The sequence below is a fragment of the Lutra lutra genome, chromosome 9 (genome assembly GCF_902655055.1).
Source record: "Lutra lutra chromosome 9, mLutLut1.2, whole genome shotgun sequence".
NCBI lineage: Eukaryota > Metazoa > Chordata > Mammalia > Carnivora > Mustelidae > Lutra > Lutra lutra.
Window position 1 is genome coordinate 119,811,461 of NC_062286.1, and position 6,728 is coordinate 119,818,188.

Below are 6,728 nucleotides of genomic sequence, written 5' to 3' on the forward strand. Positions count from 1 at the left end.
CGTTGTTTGTCATGGGGGAAAATAGGAAACAATCCAAATATCCTCCAGTAGGGTACCAGGAGGGCGCTGTTGCATTTAGAAAGGCTCTTAGAGGGGGCGCCTGGGTGGCTCAGTGGGTTGAAGCCTCTGCCTCCGGCTCAGGTCATGATCTCAGGGTCCTGGAATTGAGCACCACATCAGGTTCTCTGCTCAGCGGGGAGCCTGCTTCCCCCTCTATCTCTGCCTGCTGCTCTGCCTACTTGTGATCTCTCTCTCTCTATCAAATAAATAAATAAAGTCTTAAAATTAAAAAAAAAAAAAAAGAAAAAAGGCTCTTAGAGATGCAGTGGGTACAGCTTACTTAAAAAACAAAACAAAACAAAACAAAAAACAGCTAGGAGGTGCACCTGGCTGGTTCAGTTGAAGAGCATATGACTCTTGATCTCAGCATCATGAGTTCAAGCCCCATGTTGGGTGTAGAGATTAATTAAGTAAATATTTTTAAAAAAAATACAAAGAACTGGGAAATCTTTATGTCTTTGTACAGAAAAGATATCTTTAGGTCCTAGGATGAAATAGGAAAAGCTAGTTGCACAACATTTCTAGTTATTCTTCCCCCTTGGAAAAGCAAAATGATATTTTCCTGTATGTTTATGCCACAGTTCCAGTAAAAACAAGATCTGGCAGGATATGGACCACATGTATGACAGTGTTACCTCTGGGGCAAAGGAGGAATTTTGCTGTTTTATCTGACACTTAATAGCTATGTGATCTTGGACAAGTTATAGTGCCTCTCTGTGCCTCAGTTGCCCCATCTTTAAAATGGGGATACACTAGTAGCTACCTGATAAATGGCTGTAAGGACTAAATGAATTAACACACATGAATCACCTAGAATAGTGCCTGTAGCACAGTGCAAAGAACTGTTAGCCATTACTCATGAAATTAAATTTCTTTTCATTCTTTTGTGCTCTTTCACTCAACTGAAAACTTCTCTGTCTGGGTCAGAAGTGGGGGCTAGCTACACCCTCACAATTCCTTTGGGGTTTTATGCAGAGGAAAAGCTTGAGAAAGTTTGAAGGATTGTACTGGAGACACAGGGTAAAGAAAGGCTCATGGGTGGTGGGCAGGAGTGGGCCTGGGAGTGGGACAGTGGAGGAGGGGATGGATACTGCGAGGCCCAGTCTCCAAGAACACAGAGCCTAAGGACTGCATTTCATCCAATTTGAGACCCATTGTTGTAATATGTGTAACACCATTAACCATTGTTATTTTATTTTGTGTAACACCATGTGCTTTTTACACATACCTCAACTATTAAGTGCATCCCAATTTCAAAGATTAAAAGACAAACAGATGTGTATTGTAGAATCATTAAAATATGGGCCCTTAAAGCACTGAAAAATTATAATGATCTCACCCCATTTTTTAATATCCTACAAAACTGTAAAATAAGGAGAACAGGATTTTCCCTCTGATGGTTACTTTGAAGTTTCTTGGGGGAGGGGGTGTAATAGTAAATGTCAAATTCTTTCCTTAAACCATATCTCGTCGTCTTTGTTCATCTGCATGGGCTGAGTCAGCCTGTTGGGTGACCCAGGCATGCCCCAGGGGAGGGGCAAAGCCACACAACTGAGCTCTTTGAGCTTCTCCCCTGCCTCAAGGGCAGCAGCAGCTGGAAAAGGGCCCAGCTTTATGGGGGAACAATGGTGCCAGCCAGCTGCGGGTGAAGCAGGGCTGGGCAGCCTGGCCTAGCCTGGCCTGGGTCCAAAAAAGTGACCCTTGTACCTAAGGAGTCCACTCCACTTGGGGAAAGGTCTGAGAGATCCAGGGAAAGTGGAGAGGGACTTGCCTCAACACTCCTGATGAACAACTCCATGCATGAAATTCAGGAATCTCTTAACCAGAGGCATGTAGGGCCCATGGGATTAAACAGTCCCATTGTACAGATAGGAAATCAAAGGCCTCAAAGGAACTAAAACTTACTCCAGGTCACAACAGTAAAGTCAGAAGCAAAGCTGGAGCCAGAATCCAGGTTTCCTCTGACTCACCAAGTCCACTGTCAAGTGATGATTTGTGCGATCTTCTATAAACATGCCCAGGTCATGTGGTTTTGACAAAGTGACTGTCTGACACATCAGATATAGTGTCTGACCCATATGATCTATGGAATGAGATGCACATGACTTGAAGTATGTGTATCTCCAGGACGGGAGATCTGTGGGCACCTGCCTGCTCCCACTCCTTCAAGCCAGTCTTTACCATGACATGGTAACTGCCTGAGTTCAAAGCCCACCCCAATACTTCCCTTGTGCATGACCCTGGGTAAATTACTTTGTCACTGTGGTAGCTAGCCTCCATGATGTCCTTCAGTGGTTTTCACCTCCTGGTCTTTCTTCATACCCTTGTAGAGTCGGTCCCCTCCACTGTGATTAGAACTGACCTGTGTAACCACTAGGACATTAGAGAAATGATAGTGTGACTTCGGAGGCTAAGCCAGAAAATACATTTCAGCGTCCTCTTTGCTCTCTTGGATCAGTTGCTCTGGGACAAGTCGGCCGCCATGTTGTAGGCGCACTCAAGCAGCCCAATGGCGAGAGCCACATGGCAAGTAACAGATACGACTGCCAACTGATTTGCCAGCCCTGTGCAGGGGCCACCTTGGCACTGGATCCTCCAGCCCCAGTGGACAGCTTGACTGGAAGCCCATGGGGTGCCCCAAGACGGATTCACCCCATTAATTTGCTCTTAAATTCTCCGGCCCACAGAAAATGCATGACATAACAAATGATTACTGTGGTTTTCAGCTGTTAAGCTTCAGAATAATTTGTTATGCAGCAATAATGAGTATCATCACTCATCCTCGGCCTCGCTTTCCTTACCTTTGAACTGCAGATGACAGAAGCACCCACTGCGAAGAATCACAGGGAGGATTCAGTAGAATGATGCAGGAAGGGTCTGGGTCCTGGCGAACACTCGTGGAGAGACGCCAACATTGCTGTATTATTTTACAGTCTTTATTCTTCGAGAGCAGAGGTGGATACTTTGTGAGGCAGGGCTGGGAGGAAGGATGCAGTAGCAACACCAGGTATCTTCTTTATCTTCCTGGACTCTCAGTTCTGACTCTCTACTTGCCTACCCTCTCTGGGGACAGAAGTCCTATGGGAACTTCAGTCTCCTTAGGAGACAGGGTGGGACCCAGCCACTGCTCCTCCAGCACAGTCTCAGTTTCTGGCGTCCCCACCTCGGTAGCTGATCTAGTGATTTCTTGCTCATCTGCGAGGAAGCCCTATGCACCGAATTCCCTTCATCTCAGGCCTTTCAGGGATGTTCCCTTACCCTGGCAACCACACAGCTAAGGACTGCTTTGCTCCTTATTCTATCTCTGAGAACCAAGTTTATTATTATTTTTTTAAGATTTATTTATTGGGGCACCTGGGTGGCTCAGTGGGTTAAAGCCTCTGCCTTCGGCTCAGGTCATGATCTCAGGGTCCTGGGTTCGAGCCCCGCATCGGGCTCTCTGCTCAGCGGGGAGCCTGCTTCCTCCTCTCTCTGTCTCTGCCTGCCTCTCTGCCTACTTGTCTGTCAAATAAATAAATAAAATCTTAAAAAGAAGACTACATTATAAGATTTATTTATTGATTTGACAGAGAGAGAGGGAGGGAGACAGCAAGAGGGAACACAAGCAGAAGGAGTGGGAGAAGCAGGCTCCCTGCTCAGCCTGATGCGGGGCTCCATCCCAGAATTCTGGCTGAGATCATGAACTGAGTGGAAGGCAGACCCTTAATGACTGAGCCACCCCGGTGCTCCTGAGAACCAAGTTTACATTTTAACTTTGCTCATGGTTTGCCCTGTGTCAAGTCACTCAACCTCTTGAGTCGTATTTCCTCATCTGACAAACAGAGATAGTGAATTTCGCCTCAGGGTCGTTGGGAGAAGAAAATGAAGCAAGACAGTGAGCTAGGAATACTTTGTTAAGTGGAAATAATAAACTGTAAATGTCCCCAAGCCTGCCAGGCACTGCCCAGCTGCCCAGCTGCCCCGCCCTCCCCACAGCAACACTGTGGTTCTGCCTTGCTCTGGGCTTGAGACCAACCTTGTTTTTTAATCAGAAGACTTTTTTTTTTTAAAGATTTTATTATTTATTTGTCAGAGACAGAGAGAGAGCCCAAGCAGGGGGAGCAGCAGGCAGAGGGAGAGGGAGAAGCAGGGCTCCCCACTGAGTAGGGTGCCTGACAGGGACCTTGAGATCATGATCTGACAGAAGGCAGATGCTTAATGAACTGAGCCACCCAGATGCCCTAATCAGGGACTTTAAAGAGATTTGGTTCTTTAATCAGGGGCTCAGCCGTAAGTTGAAAATGTGCTGTAGTACCATGTTTCCTATGTCAAAGACCAGTTCAAAATAAACTATTTTTAAATCAAAGTACTAAAATCACAATATAGAATATTGACCTTAAATCTGGATGTGCACTGAAATCAGCCTGAGGAGTTCATTTGATGCCCAGACCTCACCTCCAGAAATTTAGATTTAATTATCTAGGGTGGGGCTTGGATGTTGGGATTTTTTTTTTAAGATTTTATTTATTTGGCAGACAGAGATCACAAGTAGACAGAGAGGCAGGCAGAGAGAGAAGGGGAAGCAAGCTCCCCACCAAGCAGAGAGCCCCATGCAGGGCTCGATCCCAGGACCTTGGGATCATGACCTCAGCCAAAGGCAGAAGCTTTAACCCACTGAGCCACCCACGCACCCCAAGACGCTGGGATTTTTAAAAGCTCCCTTGCCTCATTGCCCTGAATGAAACAACTGTTTTTTGGGTTTTGTCTTTGGTTTTTGGGTATTTTTGAAGCAATTGTTTTCAAAACGCCAGACACCAGGAAATAAAGACAGTGTTCCTCGAGAGCCTAGAGATGAACGAGGTGGGATCTATGATTTTCCTGGACTACTATCTTGAGATGGTGTTTTCAGGCTAAATGGTGCAGGGCTCCAAGTGGAGCCCAGCAGCCTCTTTGAGTTGGGGAGACAGAGCTGAGAGTCTGGGAAGACCAGAAGAGTACCAAAGAGGAGAGAGAGAGAATTCTGGAGATCTACTCAAATATTCAGCTGAGTATTCACCAGCACATGCATATGAAGAAACTACCTGAGGACAAGGAAGGAACCAGACAAAAGGATTAAAAGGACAGTGTTGAGTGCTCCTGATGGGCCAAGAATAGACCCCAATTCCACCAGCCAGACTGGCAAGCCTCATGATTCATAGGGCATTTGGTGGAATACACAGGCCGTATTGCTTCAGCAGTGGGGAGAAATTGGGCCTAGACTAAGCCCTGTTTTGGTCCTACCTAATCTTAAAAGCAAGACCCTTTAAAATTTATGGATTTCTTGGGGTGCCTGGGTGGCTCAGTGGCTTAAGCCTCTTCCTTCAGCTCAGGTCCTGTTCTCAGGGTCGTGGGATCGAGCCCCGCATCGGGCTCTCTGCTCAGCGGGTAGCCTGTTTCCCCGTCTCTCTCTGCCTGCCTCTCTGCCTACTTGTGATCTCTGTCTGTCAAATAAATAAATAAAATATTTTTTAAAAGATTTATTGATTTCTTCAGTAAACATTTATTGAGTGCCTGCTACATGTGAGACACTGTTCTAGTTGCTGGGATAATAGCAGTTATCAACACAGGCCAAAACCCATACTCCCATGGAATTTATATTCCAGTGGAGGGAGAATGAGAACAAACATAACAAAATATGACATGTTGCATAGTGATAACTCTGAGAGGTCAAATATAGCAGGGAAGTGAGACAGACAAGGTGTTGTGATAGGGCTTGCAATTTTAAATAACATAATTGCAAATTTACAGAATGGTCAGGGAAGGACCCTCCAAACAGTTGACATTTGAGCAAAGATCTGAAGAAGGTGAGGGCAGGGAGCCACATGGTTATCTGGGTTCCAGGATGTTCTAGCAAAAAAGAACAGAAAGGTAGATGCATGCCTGGGGTTTCTGAGGAATAGCACAGAGCCCAGTGTGTCCAGAATGGTGTAAGGGAGACAGTAGTAGGAGATGATGTCAGAATAAAAATAGCAGAGCCAGACCACAGAGCCTAATAGGTAAGACACTGGTTTTATGGGATGCTATGAAAGAGTTTCAAGTAAAGGAGTGACTGGAAATGAGTTACATTTATAGGATCGTGCTGGTTGCTGGGTTGAGAATAGACTAAAAATATTGAATCCTCTACTTCCAAGATGTTAGAAGAAATCATTAAGTTTAATAAAGTTTAATAAGCAACTGTGACTATTAAAAAAAAAAAAAAGAAAGAAAAAAAGCAAGACCCAAAAGGATCAAACTGTTTCCAAATAAGGGCATCCCAGAACAAAGTCCAAGAATACTCATAAAATTACAAAAATATCCCGCAGCCAACAGGTAACATCCACGCTATCTGGCATCCAGTAAAAAAATTTACCAGTCATGCAAAGCAGGAAATAATGAGAAGAAAGAGGAATTGAAATTGACCCAGAACTGACATAGGTATTAAAATTAGCAGAGAAGGGCACTTGGGTGGCTCATTTGGTTAAGCACATGAGGCTCCCAGCTCGGCAGAAATCTCCTTCTCCCTCTGACGTTCTCCCCTCTCATTCTCTCTCTCTCAAATAAATAAATAAAATCTTAAAATAAAAATAATTAGCAGAGAAGATATTAAGGCAGCTATTATAACTGTACTGTGCCTGTCCAAAAAGTTAAGTTGACACGTGGAAGACATAAAA